Raw genomic sequence first — 22,238 nt, forward strand, 5'->3', positions numbered from 1 at the left:
GAAGCCCTAATTTTGGGGATTGTTGCCCAAGGTATACTTCCAGATTACCTGGCTCTGGTAACCAGTGGGGCTTATGCTTGCAGCCTTTCATAACTGCATATATTATATCTACAAAGTTTTAAAAGCCACTAGTTGATGGCCTGGCTTCTAGTAAGCCTGAATTTAGGTGCTGAAATCTTTCACTTTGGGACAGTGACAGGCCTTAGCACATCTTCAACTACTGGGAGCTATTAAAAATATATTAGGCTGCTTTGGACAAGCATTTGAGAGATGACCAAGAGTTGTAGCAAGACAAAAAGGTTGATTTCCTACATGAGGTGACTCCTTCAGGACTGGGAGGGGTTGCTGTTTCATCCACTGTATAAAAATCAATACAGAGACCAAAAATGAAGAAACAGGGGAATATGTTCCAAATGGGAGAATAACAACAACAATGAGCCCCAGGGGAAAAAAATATCCCTAATGAAATAGAATAACTACTCACATGATAAAGTAATGGTTATAAAGATATTCAACAAAATGGGGAAAATAATCGATAAATACAGAGAGAACTTCAACAAAGAGATGGAAAACATAAAAAAGCACCAATACAATTAACAGAGATGAAGAACATAGAAATTGAAATGAAAAGTACACTAGACTGAGGTGGGACGGGGTGGGGGTGGTGGTGCCGTTTCCAAGAGAAGACTAAATGAAGAAGAAAGGATCAATCAATTCAAAGACAAGGCACTAGAATTTATCCAATCACAGCAGCAAAAAGAAAAAAGAATGAAGATAGCTTAAGTGACTTACAGAATGACAGCAAACATACTAACATTAACACTTTAGGTCTCCCAGAAGCAGGAGAGGGAGAGAGAGGGGCAGAAAACAGACATTCAAGTCCAGGAAGCCAAGAGAGCTCAAAATAAGATAAACTGAAAATGGCTCACAGTAAGGCATGTTATAAATAAAATGTCAAAAGGTAAACACACGGAGATAATATTAAAAACAATAAGAGAAAAACAACTAGCCATATACAAGGAAACCCCATGAGACTATGAGTACACTTTTCACAAAAATTTTGTAGGCCAGACAGCAATATACTCAAAGTGCTGAAAGAAAGAACCTCCAAGAGAAAAAAGATGGCGGCAAAGTAGAGGGACGTGGAATGCATCCCTCTCCACAGATGCATTGGGAATGCACGGAAGGACGCAATAATTCCCACAGAGAACCAGCTGAACACCAGCAGACGGCCTCGGACACCAGAAAGGACCGCAAGGAGCCCAACATAACCGGTAGGGAGGCATCTACGATGGCTCAAAGAGGGTGAAGCGGCGGAGCTGCAGCAGACGGGAGGGAGTGAGAAACATACGGAGGGTGCGCAGTGCAGCTTAGTGTTCGCGGACTAGGACGTCGATCCACAGCTGAACAGAGGGTCCGGGAGCAGGAGCGTGGGAAACAGAGAGCTGGTTCAGGATGAGAAATATTGTTGCCAGTAAGGTGACTGACCGAGAGGACAGGAGGCAAGAGGTCCACGGGGAGGAGTGCCTTCCCCTGAGAGCTGCCCGGCCATGGTGGCGGCTGGAGGCTGCAGGCTCACGGGCGGGGGGGAGGAGCCGCGCGCATAGCCTCTCTCTCTCTCTTTGGGCACCTCTGCAACAGGCAGTGGAGAGACGCCCTGCGGGCCACCTAAGGCGCTCAGGGATAACAAGTACCCGCAGGCGCTCGGGCGGGGATAGATTAAAACCCCTTGTAACACAGGCAACAAGGAGGCTGCCAAGAAAAACAACAACAACAACAACAACAACAACAAAAACCGGAGAGAGGCCCAACTCTAAGACTTTCTTTTTACGCCTGAGCCACCAGCGTCCCTCTGCAACAGGCACCTCCAAGCCCAAGTGAAACAACAGTGCGCCACTGCTCACTCACTCCCAGGAGAAGGAGCCACTATTGTACCCTCTCCCTCCCCACACACCGAGGCTTACAGACGAACAATAAAGGAACCTCTGCTGGTCACAGAATAATGCAAAAAAACCCAAGGTGAGGAGAAGGACACTTACAGCTGAGATGCTAAGGAAACAGAAATATTAGAATCAATTCCTATTGAACTGGTCCATTCTGGGATCAGTTCTGGATTTTTTTTTTCCTTTTTTTTTTCTTTCTCTCTCTCTCTCTTTTTTTTTTCTTTATTAAATACGATCTTAGCCCTAAGGGATCTACAAGTTTTATAACATAATTTTTTAATGATTTTTTTTTTTTTTGCCTTTTTATATACTTCTATATCTAGCTAAGTTTTTGGTGGTACGGACAATATATCTCTCATACTTTCCTTTCATCCCTATCTTTTATACATTTCTATGCCTTTCTTTATTTCCAACCATACTACGCTCTTCTGTTCCCCTTTCTTCCAGCCTTTTTAAGTTTATTTTATCTTAACATACTTATAAGCAACACTATCGATCTGCTCAGACTCCTTGCTCTATTCTCCAGATGACGCACTGCCTTGGTATCTAATATTAGGTTTTTGTCTTTATCTTAGTTCTTAGTACAGTTGTCTAATTACATTCTGAGAATCTCTATTCTCTCTGGTGGTACTCTGGCTCTTTTCTATATTTGATCCTAGCTTACAAAATCTCCCTGGATTGATGTTTGTATGTGTAGGGTGTTATTTGTTGTTTGTTTGCTTTTGCTTTTGTCTCTGATTTGTTCTGTTTCAGTTGTCAATTTATGTTGGGTTTCTCTTTGAATATCTGATAGCACACTGGGGTTCTGTCAGGTCTTTCTAGAGCCTTATGTCCTAACGGATTCAGTAATTGTGTGTCTTATACATGTATGTGTTTCCTAGACTTAATATTTGTTTAATCCAAAACTTGGACATTAGTCTGAGGCTTGGACAGTCTTCTATAAACACCTCTAGTGCCAGGACAAGCAACCCCAAAAGTTTGGACAACCATGAGGAAACAAAGAAACACCACGCAGGCAAAGGAGCAGGAAAAAAACCCACAAGACCAAATAAATGAGGAGGAAATAGGAAAAATGCCTGAAAAAGAATTCAGAGTAATGATAGTAAAAATGATACAAAATCTCGATAACAAAATAGAGAAAGTACAAGACACAGTTCATAAGAACTCAGAAAAACAAACAGCAATGGATAACAAAATAACTGAAATTAAAAAGACTCTAGATGCTATAACCAGCAGAATGACTGAGGCAGAAGAACGAATAAGTGAGTTGGAAGATAGAATGGGGGAAATAAATGCCACAGAGCAGGAAAAAGAAAAAAGAATAAAAAGAAGACAGTCTCAGAGACCTCAGTGATAACATTAAGCGTACCAACATTCGAATTATACGCATCCCAGAAGAAGAAGAAAACAAGAAAGGGTCTGAGAAAATATTTGAAGAGGTTATAGTGGAAAATTTCCCCAACATGGGAAAGGAAATAATTAACCAAGTCCAAGAAGCACAGAGAGTCCCATACAGAATAAACCCAAGGAGAAATACACCAAGACACATATTAATCAAACTAACGACAATTAAACACAAAGAAAAAATATTAAAAGCAGTAAGAGAAAAGCAACAAACAACATATAAGGGAAAACCCAAAAGGATAACAGCTGACCTTTCTACAGAAACTCTGCAGGCCAGAAGGGAATGGCAGGATATACTGAAAGTTCTGAAAGAGAGAAACCTACAGCCAAGAATACTCTACCCAGCAAGAATCTCATTCAGATTTGAGGGAGAAATCCAAAGCTTTCCAGACAAGCACAAGTTAAGAGAATTCAGCACCACCAAACCAGCCTTACAACAAGTGCTAAAGGAACTTCTCTAAGTAGGAAACACAAGAAAAGGAAAACACCTACAAATACAAACACAAAACAATTCAGAAAATGTTAACTGGAACACACATGTCAATAATCACTTTAAATGTAAATGGATTCAATGCTCCAACCAAAAGACACAGACTGGCTGAATGGATACAAAAACAAGACCCTTCTATATGCTGCCTACAAGAAACCCACTTCAGACCAAGGGACACATATAGACTGAAAGGAAAGGGATGGAAAAAGATATTCCATGCAAAGGGAAGTCAAAAGAAAGCTGGAGTAGCAATACTCATATCAGACAAATTAGACTTGAAAGTAAAGACTATTCAAAGAGACAAGGAAGGACACTACATAATGATCAAGGGATCCATTCAAGAAGAACATATCACAATGGTAAATATCTATGCCCCCAATATAGGAGCACCTCAATACATAAGGCAAATGCTAACAGCTATAAAAGGGGACATTGACAGTAACACAATAATAGTGGGAGACTTGAACACCCCACTTACATCAATGGACAGATCATCCAAACAGAAAATAAACAAAGACACACAAGCTTTAAATGACACATTAGACCATCTTGACTTCATTGATATTTATAGGACATTCCATCCAAAAACGACAGACTACACTTTCTTCTCAAGTGCACACGGAACATTTTCCAGGATAGATCACATCTTGGGTCACAAATCAAACCTCAGCAAATTCAAGAAAATTGAAATCATATCAAGCATCTTCTCAGACCACAATGCCATGAGACTAGATATCAATTACAGGAAAAAAACGGCAAAAAATACAAACACATGGAGGCTAAACAATTCACTCTTAAACAACCAAGGAATCACTAAAGAAATCAAAGAGGAGATCAAAAAATATCTAGAAACAAATGACAACGAAAACACAACAACCCAAAACCTATGGGATGCAGCAAAAGCAGTTCTAAGAGGGAAGTTTATAGCAATACGGTCCTACCTTAAGAAACAAGAAACTGATCGAATAAACAACCTAACCTTACACCTCAAACAACTAGAGAAAGAAGAACAAAGAAACCCCAAAGTGAGCAGAAGGAAAGAAATCATAAAGATCAGAGCAGAAATAAATGAAAAAGAAAGGAAGAAAACCATAGCAAAAATCAATAAAACTAAAAGCTGGTTCTTTGAGAAGATTAACAAAATTGATAAACCATTAGCCAGACTCATCAAGAAAAAAAGGGAGAAGATGCAAATCAACAGAATTAGAAATGAAAAAGGAGAAGTAACAACGGACACCTCAGAAATACAAAACATCATGAGAGACTACTACAAGCAACTATATGCCAATCAATTGGATAACCTGGAAGAAATGGATACATTCTTAGAAAAATACATTCTTCCAAGACTGAACCAGGAAGAAATAGAAACCATGAACAGACCAATCACAAGTACGGAAATTGAGGCAGTGATTAAAAATCTCCCAACACACAAAAGCCCAGGACCAGATGGATTCACGGGCGAATTCTATCAAACATTTCGAGAAGAGTTAACACCTATCCTTCTCAAACTCTTCCAAAATATTGCAGAAGGCGGAACACTCCCAAACTCATTCTACGAGGCCACCATCACCCTGATACCAAAACCAGGCAAAGATGTCACAAAAAAAGAAAACTACAGACCAATATCACTGATGAATATAGATGCAAAAATCCTCAACAAAATACTAGCTAACAGACTCCAACAGCACATTAAAAAAATCATACACCACGATCAAGTGGGGTTTATCCCTGGGATGCAAGGATTCTTCAATATACGCAAATCAATCAACGTGATACATCGTATCAACAACTTGAAGGATAAAAACCATATGATCATTTCAATAGATGCAGAAAAAGCTTTTGACAAAGTTCAACATCCATTTATGATGAAAGCTCTCCAGAAAATGGGCATGGAGGGAGATTGCCTCGGCATAATAAGGGCCATGCATGAAAAACCAAGAGCCAGCATTGTTCTCAATGGGGAAGGACTGGAAGAATTCCCTCTAAGAACAGGAACAAGACAAGGGTGTCCACTCTCACCATTATTATTCAACATAGTTTTGGAAGTTTTGGCCACAGCAATCAGAGAAGAAAAAGAAATCAAAGGAATACAAATTGGAAAAGAAGAAGTCAAATTGTCACTCTTTGCAGATGACATGATATTGTATATGGAAAACCCTAGAGACTCTACCAGAAAACTGCTAGCACTGATTGATGAGTTTAGTAGAGTAGCAGGATACAAGGTTAATGCGTGGAGGTCTCTTGCATTCCTGTACACTGACAGCGGAAGAGCAGAGAGAGAAATGAAGGGGACTCTCCCATTCACCATTGCAACAAAGGGAATGGAGTACCTAGGAGTGGACCTGCCTAGGGAGGCGGAAGATCTGTATGCAGAAAACTTGAAGACATTGATGGGGGGGGGGGGGGGGGGGGTCGAAGACGGCACGAACGGATGGAGGGACATGCAGTGTTCCTGGATTGGAGGAGTCAACATCGTGAGGATGTCTGTGCTGCCCAAGGCAATTTGCAGATTCGGTGCAGTCCCGATCAAATTACCAATGGCATTTTTCACAGAACTGGAGCGGGAAGTCTTGTGATTTGTATGGAAGCGCAGAAGACCCCGAATAGCCAAAGCAATCTTGAGAAGGAAAAATGGAGTTGGTGGAATCAGGCTTCCTGACTTCAAACTATACTACAAGGCCATAGTGATCAAGACAGTATGGTACTGGCACAAAAATAGAAAGGATGATCAATGGAATAGAATAGAGAACTCAGAAGTAAGCCCAAACACATATGGGCACCTTATCTTTGACAAAGGAGGCACGAGTATACAATGGAAAAAAGACAGCCTCTTCAATAAGTGGTGCTGGGAAAACTGGACAGCAACATGTAAAAGAATGAAATGAGAACACTTCCTAACACCAGACACAAAAATAAACTCCAAATGGATTAAAGACCTACATGGAAGGCCAGACACTATCAAACTCCTAGAGGAAAACATAGGCAGAACACTCTATGACATACATCAAAGCAACATCCTTTTTGACCCACCTCCTAGAATCAGGGAAATAAAATCAAGAATAAATGAATGGGACCTCATGAAATTTAAAAGCTTTTGCACAGCAAAAGAAACCATAAACAAGACTAAAAGGCAACCCTCAGAATGGGAAAAAATAATTGCCTATGAAACAACGGACAAAGGATTAACCTCCAAAATATACAAGCAGCTCATGAAGCTTAATACCAAAAAAGCAAATAACCCAATCCACAAATGGGCAGAAGACCTAAATAGACATTTCTCCAAAGAAGACATACAGATGGCCAACAAACACATGAAAAGATGCTCAACCTCATTCATCATCAGAGAAATGCAAGTCAAAGCCACAATGAGGTATCACCTCACACCAATCAGAATGGCCATCATCACAAAGTCTGGAAACCACAAATGTTGCAGAGGGTGTGGAGAAAAGGGAACTCTCCTGCACTGTTGGCGGGACTGTAAGTTGGTACAGTCACTATGGAAAACAATTTGGAGGTTCCTTCAAAAACTACACATAGAACTACCATATGATCCAGTAATCCCACTCCTGGGCATATACCCAAAGAAAACCATAATCCCAAAAGAAACTTGTACCATAATGTTTATTGCAGCACTATTTACAATAGCCAGGACATGGAAGCAACCGAAATGCCCATCAACAAATGAATGGATACAGAAGATGTGGCACATATATACAATGGAATATTACTCAGCTATAAAAAGGGATGAGATGGAGCTATATGTAATGAGGTGGATAGAACTACAATCTGTCATACATAGTGAAGTAAGTCAGAAAGAGAAGGACAAATATTGTATGCTAACTCACATATATGGAATCTGAAAATGGTACTGGTGAACTCAGTGACAAGAATAAGGATGCAGATACAGAGAATGGACTGGAGAACTCGCGGTATGGGAGGGGGCGGGGGCTGAAGGGGAAACTGAGACGAAGCGAGAGAGTAGCACAGACATATATATACTACCAACTGTAAAATAGTCAGTGGGAAGTTGTTGTATAACAAAAGGAGTCCAGCTCGAGGATGGAAGATGCCTTGGAGGACTGGGGCAGGGAGGGTGGGGGGGACTCAAAAGGGGGGTCGGGGAAGGGAGGGAGTACGGGGATCTGTGTATGGAAACAGATGATTGAACCTGGTGTACCCCCCAAAAAATAAAAAATAAAAAATAAATAAAAAAAATAAAAATAAATAAATAAATAAAAAGATACAGATGCAGAGAATGGACTTGAGGACACAGGGTTGGGGTTGGGGGGGCGAAGGGGAAGCTGGGATGAAGTGAGAGTAGCATAGACATAGATACATTACCAACTGTAAAACAGAAAGCTAGTGGGAAGTTGCTGTATAACAAAGATCAACTCAATGATGGGTGATGCCTTAGAGGGCCAGGACAGGGAGGGTGGGAGGGAGTCACGGGAGGGCGGGGATATGGGGATATATGTATAAATACAGCTGATTCACTTTGGTGTACCTCAAAAACGGGTACAAGAGTGTAAAGCAATTATATTCCAGTAAAGAGCTTAAAAAAAAAAAAAAAAACTGGTACTCTTACAAATATCCTGAATTCACATAATCTGAACCAGAAAACTTCAAAGTATACTTAGTTGCAAATGATCCTAGATTGTTTGGTAGCATCCGTGGGCATTTGTCAAATAAATGATAAATCCTCACTAGTGGATTGTACCCTTATCCTAGGTCTTAAATAAATTTGAGAGAAAATACAGAGTTTGAAATAAAATGTAACTAAATATATCAAGAAGAAGAGCAATATGCAGAAGGGAAAGCAAAAAATAGACCATGGAAACAGACTGAAATATTAGAAGTAAGACTTAGCTCTTTCAGCCATCTTGGACCCTGTGCAGGCCTGCTGGGAACAGGACTTCTAAAATGACAAATATGTCTGGAAGGCTGTGGTCCAAGGCTATTTTTGCTGGTTATAAGTGGGGTCTATAGAACCAGAGGGAGCACACTGCTCTCCTGAAAACTGAAGGTGTATATGCTCGAGTTGAAACTGAATTCTGTCTAGGCAAGAGATGTGCTTATGTGTACAAAGTAAAGAACAACACAGTGACTCCTGGTGGAAAACCTAACACAACCAGAGTAATCTGGGGGAAGATAACTTGTGCTCATGGAAACAGTGGCATGGTTCGTTCCAAATTCCAAAGCAACCTTCCTGCTAAGTCCATTGGACACAGAATCTGTGTGATACTGTACCCTTCAAGGATTTAAACTTATTGAAAAGTAAATAAATAAAAGTGTGGATTTGTTCAAAAAAAAAAAAAAAAAAGAATTAAGACTTAAATACTAGAATTATTGCAAGCAGCTCTTCTGACCCTTTCCTGCTTAACCACTTCTGCCCTTCTAACCTTAAAAACTTAATTATAGGCATGAGATCACTAAGTAATCAAAACTAGCTCCAGACTTATGCTCTGCTGAATGCACACCATGTCTTTCCTAAACTGTTGATTCCTTCCCTAGATAAAAACTAGTAAGAATGAAGAATTAAGTAGTTAAAGAATAATTAGCTCTCAACCCCCAACAGCTCCCTAAGTATTACTGCAGGCTGATCATGCAGGCAAGATAACATGTGAAGAGTCGGCCAGTTTGCACTCAATGGAGAATGATACAGAATCCAACCTCCTACCTGGATGATTCACTGAGATTTTTCTCCCTCCATTTTTCCCTTTAAAAACTGTCATGGCTGTGCAGAATCTCTGGGGTTGGTCTCTGGACACAAGTCTACCATCTCCCCAGATTTCCAGCTTTTCTGATTAAAGCACCTTTCCCTTGTACTGACACTTGCCTCTCGAATTATTGGCTTATGAGCAGTGAGCAGCCAAAGTTGGGTTTGGTAACTTTACCAGATATACATTATATGTTATATTTATATTTAAATATTACAATTATCAGATAAAAGAAATAAACTTGTTAAAAACGAAAAATACAAGACTAAATATACATAGAGAACAATTCCATAAACTTCTTTTTCTTTAAAAAGAACCAAGTAGCAATAATTTCTAGAAACGGGCAATATGGTAACTAAAATAGATTGGCACAGATGAAAAAAGAGTAACTTGAAGTGGAAGACAGGGAGGAAATTACACAGAAAGCAGCAAAGAAATTTTAAAATACAGAAAGGTAAATAGAAGACAGTATGCAAAGTTCAAAGGTACTAAAGGAGAGGTGAAATAAAATAAGAAGAAGCAATACTTAAATAGATAACTGATGAAAATCACCAAACCAGAGAAATATGTTCTATACCTAGAACATAATATAGGCAAGCTGCAGAACACCAGAAATGAAAAGAAATCTTAAACTTTGGGAAAAACAATTATTGGAAAAAAAGAACAAACAAATGAGTATTCCAAGCTCTCAAAAACAAGTCAGAAGACAGTAAAAGTCTTCAACGTGCTAAAAGAAAATAACTGTCAATATTAAATTATATACCCACAAAATATACTTTAAGAAATAAAGACAAGTTAAACACATTTCAGACAAAGTTCAACAGAGTCTACACAATCTCCAACAGAACTTCAAAGGGATTTCTAAATGGTGCCCATCAGGCAGAAGTGATCCTAGATATATATGAAATGAAGAAACACTTAAAAACATATGAAGTGGTATGTACATGGGTAAAACTAAATAAATAATAATTTTATTTTTAAAAAAATAATAATGACAATGGGAAAACTAAACAGATTTAAATAAAATACAAGACAGAAATTAAATGGAATTATGATATTCTAGATCCTTGTACTGTCTGGGAAAAGGATACAGGTGGTAATTACCTTTAAATTTGGATATGTTAAGTATGACTTCTATAATTTCTACGGTAACCACTAAATGAAAGTAAAGAGTATGAAAATGTCCAATGTAGTAGAGGGTAAAAAAGGAATTCTGGATTCGAATAATCTAAAGGCAACAAAGAAAAGAAAAAATATATAGGGAGAGTGGATAGGACAAAGAACAAGCACTGGTTGAAAGTAATGCCAAATATCCAGTGATTACATTAAATGTAAAAAAGGACTAAGTGATACAGTTAAAAAAAACACAGGTTTTGGACTGAATAAAAAAATACAATTCAGCTCTATATTGTTTACAAAAGGTATCTAAGAGGTAAGGATACAGAGAAACAATGAAATCAAAAACACAGAAAAGGTTGGACCAGAAAACCATAAAATGTGGTATGCTTCATTAATATTTAAATAGACTTTTAGAAAAAAGCATTGTCAGAGATAAAGAGCATTAATATAAAATATGTGAGTTATAAGAATTATTTGAATATCTGTATGAGCCTAATAACATAATGAGGATGAGGAAGGGAGAGGATCTGGAGGGGAACGTAAGGGAGCACGAAGGCCTTCAAGGAGAAATCAAAGAGAAATACATAAATTTACAATCAGGATTTTAACATACCTCTCAGAAATTTCAAGAAAAGCAAACAGTAAGTATAAAATATTTCAACACAATTATTAAACAACCTAACCTAATGAAGACAATTGCACCTAGAAAATACATAATATACATGGACTTCAAGTACACATGGAATAGCTGCAAAAACTGAGCATAAAACTTTAAAACAAGTCTACACAAACTAAAAAGGACTGAAATCATACAGAACATTTTCTCTGGCCTCAAGTCAATTAATCCAAGAAAAACTCAAAAACAAAAGTTAATCATAAGATGTCATGTTTGAAAATTAAGAAATATGTTTTTAAGGAATCCACAAGTCAAAGAAAAAAAATTAAAATATATTTGGAATTAAACTAATAAAAGAAAACATCACAAGAAGTTACAAATATTAAAATTATAAGGAGATATTACACAGAACTTTATTAAATAAATTTGAAAATTTAAACGAAATGGACAATTTTCTAGGAAAATATAACTTGTCAAAATAATAAAACAAATAGTGCTAAATCAGTTAAAAAAATTGAATCAACAGTTAAAGTCTTCCAACAAAAAAATTCCAGGCCCATATGGTTTCAATAGTGAATTCTACCAAATGTTCTGTAAATGATTAATTCCAATTTCATATGGTTTTGCAGAAAACATAAAAAGAAGATATTCTATGTAATTCATTTTTTGTAGTTAGCAAAGCCTTGATAATAAAACCTGAAATGGAAAGAATAAAAACGGAAAATTGCAGGCCAATCTAACTGATGAATACAAATGTAAAAACTCCTAAACAAGATATTAGTAAATGAAAGCTAGGAACAATTTTGATAATATAATACACAATGATCAAGTTAAATTCCTTTCAAGAATGCATATTAGATACATTATTAAAAGATCAGTGGTAGCCAGGGATGACATGTGGAAGAGTTGGAGAAGGGATAAATAGGAGCACAGTGAAATTATTGTTTGATACTATAGTAGTAGATACTTCATGCATTTGTCAAAACCCACAGAAATTTACAGTGATCCTGCAGATTAAAAAGTCTCCTGCCATATTAGTCAAACAAAGATGTTGTGGCCATCAAGCCATCAGGTGCTGCAGTGGCTCCCCACTGTGCACCCTGAGTGGAATCAAAATAGAAAAAAACAGGACACTGGCTCAAGCCACTTAAAGTACATATCAAAGGGATGATTTCTAGGAGCCCAGATTCTTGCATCTTCCCATACATTAAAAAAAAATGCTCAATTCATTAACTTGAGATGTCTGGTTTTTCTTTAATTAACAGTAACATTTTGATGTTCTATTTGGTTTTTGAGGCAAAAATTCTTATATATCCTGCTTTCTCCCTTACCTCTTCAGAACAATGCCTCAGGGCCGAGAGGCTTTCTCCTGGGCTTAAGTCCTCAGCAAGTCCACAAAGTAAAACATAATTCTCAACTTTTTTCAGTCAACAAACTCTAATGTAAACCATGGACTTCAGTTAATAATAGCGTATCAACACTGGTTCATCAATTTGAACTAATGTATAAGATGTTACTAGGGAAAACTGTTTGAAAAAGAGGTTGAGTATAAGGGAACTGTGTAATTATCACTTAATTTTTTTGTAAACCTCAAACTCCTATAAAAAATAAAGTCTACTTGAGGGGAAAAAAAGACACTGCTTAAAACGGATTTTTTAAATGAGTAAAGTCCAGAAATAAAAATTTTGTTAACACATGTATATGACCTTTTCACTCAAACACAAAACTACCCTCTAAAATGTTGAATGAAAATAAAGACTGAAATAAATGGAGCAATATATACAGCGATCAGGAAATGGAAGACTGGATTTTATAAAAATGTAAATTCATCTCCAACTGATGTACAGCAATGGGTCTCAACATCTGCCTCACCCCCACCCAGATATGAACAATGAAGGTTGGGGTAGCTGTACAGTGCCCAACAGGTACCTATATCCATTAGTAAGTAATTGTGATTATTTAAGAATAGAATAAAACTTCCAAAATTATGTTTATCATTTTGACAGTTACTAAGTTGCTAGGACATAATTAAATTGTTTGGAATTAACTACTTCAAAAAAAAACTTTTAGGTACTTTTTTTGGCCTATCAGTACCATGAAAAAATTACTGAGACAATAATTAGCCCATGAGATGCGAAATTCAGGAAACTCTTGGAGTCACTGTTCCTAAGTGAGATCAATTCTCTAGCAATCCTAACCTCCTACAAAGCCCTCATGCATTTGGAAATCCACTGTTAGGAACAAGCACCACAGTATACAACGATTACTTGTTAAAACCAACTAAGAAGGTATTTCCAACCCATAATAAGCAAGTTTGAGAAGCACATCCTTAATAACGAAAAAAATCACATTGTCATTGAAAACTATTTATCAATACCTCTGATACATATTTCTCAAATCTGTCATATATTGGTGTTAGTATATACCCAAATATATATGCCTTTACCAATTATGCTTTAAACAATAATACTTTGAATAGAGGAATAACATCTTTATTTTGTTATGCATATCATAAATATTATCATTGTGTTCTTAGTTTCCTCAGAATTAACTTCTATGAAAATTTATGAAGTTACATAGCTTTTAAAATGCAAACTGTAGTGACTTTCCTGGTGACACAGTGGTTAAGAATCCAAGTGCCAATGCAAGGGACATGGGTTCGATCCTTCGTCAGGGAAGATCCCACATGCCTCAAAGCAACTAAGCCTGTGCGCCACAACTACTGCAGCCCGCAGGCCTAGAGCCCGAGCTCCAAAAGAGAAGCCACTGCAATGAGAAGTCCACACACTGCAACACAGTAGCCCCCGCTTGCCACAACTAGAGAAAGCCCACGTGCAGCAACAAAGACCCAATGCAGTCAAAATTAATTAATTCATTTTTTTAAAAGTAAACTATAAGTGAATAGTGTTTGAATGAACTTCTCCTTTTCAATCTTTCCTACCTGACACTGAATATACCCTATTATCAAACACTGATTTAGTCAGTAGTATATTTTAACTAAGGATTCCAGCAGTAAAAAGAATTCATTCCAGATGGTTTAAATAAGGAAATTTTAATGAGGAGAATACCGATGTGTGAGCAAGGTTAAGGAAACAGCGAGGGCTGCTAATGCAACTTAAAATAGCTAACACAGAAAAACAACAGCATGTCCTAGGCTCAAGGATCAAGATGAGAAACAGTAGTAAGAGAGCCAAATATTTGGAAAAGGGGCTGCCGAAACTCTATTAACAACATGGTGTTCCAATCTTCTGTGTCATTGGCAGGGATGCTCCTTGTAGCCAAAAAGTAGGAAAACAAGTTTTGTAACTTTTTCCTCCCTTACCTGGTTCTCTTTCCACTTTAGCCAATTTTTTTTAAATATCTTTTTGTTCTTGGTTCTTATGTAGTGTTAGGGGAAAGTTGGCTGATATAAAAGAATACCAATGTGGATACTGGAAATTACTCTGCAACACTAGGAGTCCTTATAAAATGCAAATCTTATCTCAATAAATAATTAATATAAAAAATGCCCCCATTTGTCCTTAGCCCTCTGAACTTTCCCTATAATGTGCTCACCATGCAAATGTTTCCAACACTGCTTGAACTGCAGTTTAATTCATCAATCATTTCTTTTAAAACTTACAGATTTTGACTCACAATTTTGAGTCACATTAAAAAGAGGTCTTTCCCACTCCAAGGTAATAAAAAAATTTATTCCAGTGCTTTTATTATTTCTTTCTTTCTCATATTTATTTGTTCTTTTTTTTAAGAAAAATCAGTTTGTTTCTGCTATTTGTTGTTGTTTTTGTATTTAAACTCTTGATGCACTGGGAATCTATCTTGGTGTACATTATTAAGTAAGGAAGTAGACCTGAAATAATTTTCTACATTTTCCATACTTTTATCTTAAAAAGGTCTTCTTTTCCATCTCTTCTAAGTGCCTATTCTAATAAAAAACAAACATACTAACTTAAATATATTATCTTCATCTCAATAACTTACCAAATTACTGCTTTTTTGGTGAAACTTTTATTAAAGTATAGTAATTTACAATATTAACTTCAGGTGTACAAAAGTGACTCAATATTTTTATGGATATAAAGTTATAAAATATTAGCTATATTCCCTGTGCTGTTGTTGTATTTTATTTTATGCATAGTAGTTTTTATCTCTAACCTCTTACCCCTATTTTGCTCCTCCCCTACCCCTCTTCCAACTGGTAAACTCAAGTTTGCTCTCTCTGAGTCTGCTTGTTACATTTATTCATTTACATTTTAGAGTCCACACATAAGTGTTAACAGAGTATTTTTCTGCCTCCATCTGACTGATTTCACTAAACAAAATAAATCCCCGTTCCATGCATTTTGTTGCAAATGGCCAAATTTCATTTTTTTATGACTCAGTAATATTCCACTATGAATATATACCATTTTCTTTATCAATTCATCTGTTATTGGAAACTTAGGTTGCTTCTGTATCTTGGCCATTGTAAATAATGCTCCTATGAACACTGGGGTACATATATCTTTTCAAGTTAGTGTTTTCATTTTCCTTGGACTTGTACCCAGGAGTAGAATTGTTGAGTCAGATGATAGTTCTATTTTTAGTTTTTTGAAGAACCCCCATAGAGTTTTCCATAGTGACTGCACCAAAGTACATTCCCACCAACGTGGGTCTTTTTGATGACAGCCATTCTGACAGGCGTTCAGTGATATCTCACTGTGGTTTTGATTTGCATGTCTATGATAATTAGTGATGCTGAGCATCTTTTAGTGTGGCCGTTGGCCACCTGTAAGTCTTCTTTGCTTCCTCAGGTCCTCTGTCCATTTCTAACTGGACTGTTTCTTTGATGTTGACTTTTATGACTTCCTTATATATTTTGCATATTAACTTTTTGTCGAATATATTGTTTGTAAATATTTCTCCCATTCAGTATGCATCTTTTTCATTTTGTTGACAGTTTCCTTTGCTGTGAAAAAGTAGCAAAAGTTTGATGCAGTCCCATTTGCTTATTTTTGCTTTTGTTTCCCTTGCCAGAGGAGAAAAATCCAAAAAAATGTTATAGGACTGATGTTAAAGAGAGAACTATGATATTTTCCAGAAGTTTTATGGTTTCAGGTCTTAACATTTAAGTGGTTAATCCATTTTGAGTTTGTTTCTGTATACGGTGTGTGGAAGTAGTCCAGTTTCCCCAACACTACTTTTTGAAGAGACTTTTTCCTGTTATATGTTCTTGCCTCCTTTGTCGTAGATTAACTGACCACATGTGGGTCAGTTTCTTTCTGGGCTCTCTATTCTGTCCCAATGATCTATCTATATGTCTGTTTTTGTGCCAGTACCATACTGTTTTGATTACCACAGCTTTGTAGCATAGTCTGAAATCAGGGAGCAAGATTTTTCCAGCTTTAATCTTTTTAATCAAGATTGCTTTGGCTATTAAAGGTCTTTTGTGGTTCCATATACATTTTAGAATTATTCTAGTTCTGTAAAAAACATCATGGGTATTTTGATAGGGATTGTATTAAATCACAGATTACTTTGAGTATTATGGACATTTTAACAATATTAATTCTTTCGATCCGTGAACATGGGATATCTTTCCATATCTTTGTTTTATGATTTTTAGAGTACAGATCTTCCACCTCCTTGTCTAAGTTTATTCCTAGATATTTTATTATTTTCAATGAGATTTTAAAAAGAATTATTTTTTTGTTTTCTCTGATAGTTCATTATTAGTGTTTAGAAGAGCATCAAATTTCTATATATTAATCTTGTATCCTGTAATGTTACTAAATTCATTCATTAGCTCCAACAGTATTTTGGTGCAGACTTCAGGTTTTTCTATACATAGTATCATATCATCCACAAATAGTGACAGTTTTATTTCTTCCCTTCAAATCTGGATTCCTTTATTTCTTTTTCTTGTCTGACTGCTGTGGCTAAGACTTCCAATACTATATTAAATAGAAGTGGTAAGAGTGGGCATACTTGTGTTAGTCCTGATTTTAGAAAAAAAGCTTTCAGGTTTCCACTACTGAGTGTGATGTTAGCTGTGAGTTAGTCATAAACAGATTTTATTATGTTGACATGTTTCCTCTCTACCAACTTTGATGAGAGTTTTTATCATGAATGATGTTGAATTTTGTCAACTTAAATGATTGTGTGATTTTTATTCTTCTTTTTGTGAATGTGGCGTATCATACTGATTTACGAATGTTGAACCATCCTTGCATCCCTGTATTAAACCCAACTTGATCATGGTGTATGGTCCTTTTTATATATTGCTGAATTTGGTTTACTAATATTTTCTTGAAGATTTCTGCAGCTATAGTCATCAGAGATATTGGTCTGTAAGTTTTAAATTTTTTCTGTAGTCTTTGTCTGGTTTTGGTATCTGTGTAATAGTGGCCTTGTAGAATGAATTTGAGAATGCTCCCTCCTCTACGATTTTTTGGAAAAGTTTGAGAAGGATAGGCAGTAACTATTCTTCATATGTTTGGTAGAATTCCCCTGTGAAGCCATCCAGTTCTGGACTGCCCTCACCCTGTTCAGAGGTAAAGCCAGGACCAAACCAGCTCCAGAACAATATGTGGCTCAAATCTCTCATTCCCCAGGGAGGTTCCCCGAGCTTCTGATATCTTCTCCTTGCTAGGGTGCAAGTCCAGACCTGATCATTTCTCCTCCCTTCCTACCCAACTCCATGTGGATCTTTCTTTACAGTCTTGGTTACAGAAAAGCCTTTCTACTAGCCTGCAGTTTGTTTCAGCAATAATAGCTACACATGTACTGTATTCCTCAGATGTTTGTGGGGGGAAGGGAGCTCTATATCCTCATACTCTGCCAGAATTTCCTCTTTCAGAATTATTATATTGCTTTTTATAGTTCCTCAAATTGTTTCTCTTGAAATTTCTAAACTTTCATTATTACTCCCAAATAGTGATCATACTTACTTCATTTTATTGTCCAAACGTGTTGGCTTATATTGCCAGTATTACATACTAGTTGTGAGAGTGGGCATCCCTACCTTGTTTGACTTCAGTGAAAATGACTCTACTAGTTTCCCTTGAGCATGATGTTGGCTTTGGGGTTAAAAGGCTTTTTTTTTCCTTCCATTTTTCACTTACCAGACTTTACAAAAAAGTTGTCAGAATAGTACAATGGATTTCTGAATATCCATCACCAAATTCTCAGATGTAAACATTTTCCATGTTTTATCTTTCTATCACTCTTCACATATCCCTTTATTCATCAATACTCCTGTGTGTATTTCCTCAAACAAAAATCTTATACAACTACAGTACAATGGTCAGAATGATGTGATTAACAGTATAATATGTATGTTCTAATCCACAGAACTATTTCAGATTTCAATATTTGTCTCAATAATGTTCTTCATATAAAAAAAAAAAACCTGTAATCTGGAACAGTTCTCAGAGTCATTTCTTTGTATTTCATGACACTGACACTTTTAAAGAGTACAGGATGGTTACTGTGAAAAATTCAAGATAGTTATTATTAAAAATATATCTCGGGCTTCCCAGGTGGCGCAGTGGTTGAGAACCCACCTGCCAGTGCAGGGGACACGGCTTCGATCCCTGCTCCAGGAAGATCCCACATGCCGTGGAGCAACTAAGCCCATGCGCCACAACTATTGAGCCTGTACTTTAGAGCCTGTGAGCCACAACTACTGAGCCCACGTGCTGCAACTACTGAAGCCCACACACCTAGAGCCCGTGCTCCACAACAAGAGAAGCCACGGCAATGAGGAGCCCGTGCACCACAACGAAGAGTAGCCCCCACTCACCGCAACTAAAAAGAAAGCCTGCACACAGCAAAAAAAAAAGACCCAACACAGCCAATAAAATAATAAATAAATTTAAAAAAATGTATCTCAATTGAGCATGTCTGATTTTTCTCTCATGAGTAGATTCAGACTCTGTACTTTTGGCAAGAATACTACAAAAGTGAGGTTGAGTTCTTATAAGTGCCTACCACGAAGCACATACTATCAACTGGTTCTATAACTGGCAGCATTTGCTTTTATCATGTTTATGGTTGTGTCTACCAAGTTTGTGCAGGTAAAGTATCAATACCATTTTACCCGTAATAGATACCTTGTAAGGAGACAATTTGAGGAGGTAAATATTGTGTTCTTCCCTTTCCCCACTAGTTTTACAGTGCAAGCACTGAGTTCAAAATTTACTTTAGTTTGTACTTTTTACACTCTTCAGTGTGGTAATGTTATTTATGCTATGGCATGGCATGGTTCATGTTCTGATGGCATCCAATTTTAGAATTTTCCCTCCACCTTTATTGATTTTTCTTTTTTTTCTTTCTGAGTATGTGAAACATGAAGATAACTCCAAAAGTCAGGACTATTCAAAAAGTATATTCCAATAAGTATCATCCTTTCAACCCAATTCCTTCTAAGCGTTCCACTTCATTTACATACATACACACACACCATGTAGGTAGCCAATCATTATTCTCAGTCTTAGCCTTCCTTTGTTGCTTTTTGGTCAAGTGACCAGATATACGTGTATATTTTATTATTTCCCCTACTTTCTTCTTGAAAAAGTTGAATTGTTTTAAACACTCTGAACTTTGCAATTAAAATATGTATCCTGAAAATCTCCCTGCATTAGTCCACAGAGATCTTCCTCATAATTTTCTGCAGTGCCAAAATACTCCACCGTATAAGCTGTACCACAACTTATTCAATCACTGTCCTGTATCTTGGCATTTAGGTTGTTTCCAATACTTTACAACTACAAATAATATGGTATGGTGTAACCCTGTGCATTTATTTCCGTAATACTGGAGGTATATCCTCATGGCAAAATTCCAGAAACAGGATGACTAGGTCAAAAGATAAAAACATATAGTTTTGGTAGATAATGTTAAATTCCTTTCCATGAGAAAAGTATCAATTTGTATTCCAACAAACAACGTAATAGTGTCTGTTTCCTCACAGGCTAAAGAACAGAGTGTTGTTATAACTTTTAATTTTTATCAGTCTTATAGGTAAAAAATGGTATCTTGGTGTAGCTGTATTTTGTAATTCTCTTCTTTCAAATGTTTTAATATCTACTTACTACAGTTTCACAGGTACTTGGGTCTATTTTAGATTTTTAATATACTGCACTGATGTGACAGACAGTGAGCTTTCTCTCTTAAACATATTAAGAAAATATGCATCTATGTCTGCTTTATTTAAATGTTTTAAAATTCATCTTGTCAAACATCTTTTCAGGAACTATGAAGATAGTTGAAAGGATATGGCAAGGCATAAGAACAGAGAATTCAAGAAAAAGAAATAGAAACGGCTCTCAAGCCGCACTCCTAAGAGAAATACAAATTAAAATCATGCAAATATAAAAATTAACCATGGATCAATGACCTACATGTAAGATCTAAAACTACAAAACTATTAGGAGAAGACATAGAGGTAAATCTTCATGCTCTTAGAGTTGGCAATGGATTCCTAGATTTAATACTATAAGCATGAGCAAAAAATGAAAAAATAGATAAGTTGGACTTCATTAAAATGTAAAACTTCTGTTCATCAAAGAACATCTTTAAGAAACTGAAAAGACAACCTACAGAGTGGGAAGCCAATAGTTGCAAGTTATAAACAGGCTGCATGTTATATATCTGATAAATGTTTAATATCCAGAATATATAAAGAGCTCTAATAACTCACAACAAAAATAAAAACCATCTAATTTAAAAATAAGCACAGGACTTGAATACACATTTCTTCAAAAAAGATATATAAACTGCCAAAAAGCACATGGAAAGATGCTCAAGATCACTGGTAATTAAGAAAACGCAAATCAAAACCATAATAAGATACCACTTCATACCCTCTAGCACAGTAAAATTTAAAAATGGGAAAAGAAAAGTGGTTTAGAGGATGTGGAGAAATAAGAATCTTCATACATCTCTGGAATTTAAAACGGTGCAGCTGCTGTGAAAACAGTTTGGCAGTTCCTCAAAAAGTTAAAACAGAATTACCATACGATCCAGCAATTTCACTCCTAGGTATTTACACCAAAGAACTAAAAAATAAGTACTCAAACAGATATCTGTGCATGAATGTTCACAGCAGCAATACTCACAACAACCACAAAGTGAAAACAACCCAAATGTCCATCAAGAGATGAATGGATAAGCAAACTATACTATACACATACAATGAAATAAATTATCAACACATACTACTACTTGGATAAACCTTGAAGACATTATGCTAAATGAAAGAGATCAGACACAAAAGGTCACATACTGTACAATTCCTTTTATATAAAATGAATAGAAAAGGCAAATCCACAGGAGCAGAAAGCAGATTAGTGGTTGCCAAGCATTGCAGGGAAGAGGGGAATGAGCAATGACTACTTAATGAACATTAGGTATTCTTCTGGAGTGATAAAAAAAAGTTTTGATACCTAGAGAGAGGTGGTTGAACAACATTGTTAATGTGCTAAAAACTACTTAACCGCCCACTTTAAAATGGTAATTGTTTAAGTAAATTTCACTTCAATTTAAAAAAATCATACTGACGTATTTTTAAATCATTCATAAGACCAAAACAAAAATTTGATAAAAACACTATGTTGAAAAGACTGAGAAGAAACAGACACCTTCATTTGCTACTGATAGGAGTAAAAATGGGTACAATTCCCATACCAGGAAATTTGCCAATATGTAATATAATTACAAATATAGTAACCTACAGACATTCCTCCACAAAGAGCAAATAAGGTACACACAAAATTACTCATTGTAAGAGCAAAGGACTACAGATGCAATGGTTTGTCAGTATAAGACCAGTTAAATAAATTGTACATACACTCAAAGGAATGTTATCACGCTAGAAAGGAAAGGAGGGAGGGAAAGGAGGGGAAGGAAGGAAACCAAGAAAGCTCTCCATACACCAGTATCTTTTGTGAGAGAGGGGTGGGGAAGGA

At 36.5% G+C, this 22,238-nt stretch overlaps 1 protein-coding gene and 1 pseudogene across 3 annotated transcripts in view; one reads left to right on the top strand and one right to left on the bottom strand.

The window, feature by feature from the left end:
* STAG1 (STAG1 cohesin complex component) overlaps positions 1-22,238 on the bottom strand; it is a 401,388-nt gene that overhangs the window by 216,106 nt on the left and 163,044 nt on the right. The window lies entirely within an intron of this gene.
* Positions 8,758-9,099, top strand: LOC130855146 (60S ribosomal protein L35a-like; annotated as a pseudogene).

Source organism: Hippopotamus amphibius, chromosome 6 (genome assembly GCF_030028045.1).
Source record: "Hippopotamus amphibius kiboko isolate mHipAmp2 chromosome 6, mHipAmp2.hap2, whole genome shotgun sequence".
Taxonomy (NCBI): Eukaryota; Metazoa; Chordata; class Mammalia; order Artiodactyla; family Hippopotamidae; genus Hippopotamus; species Hippopotamus amphibius.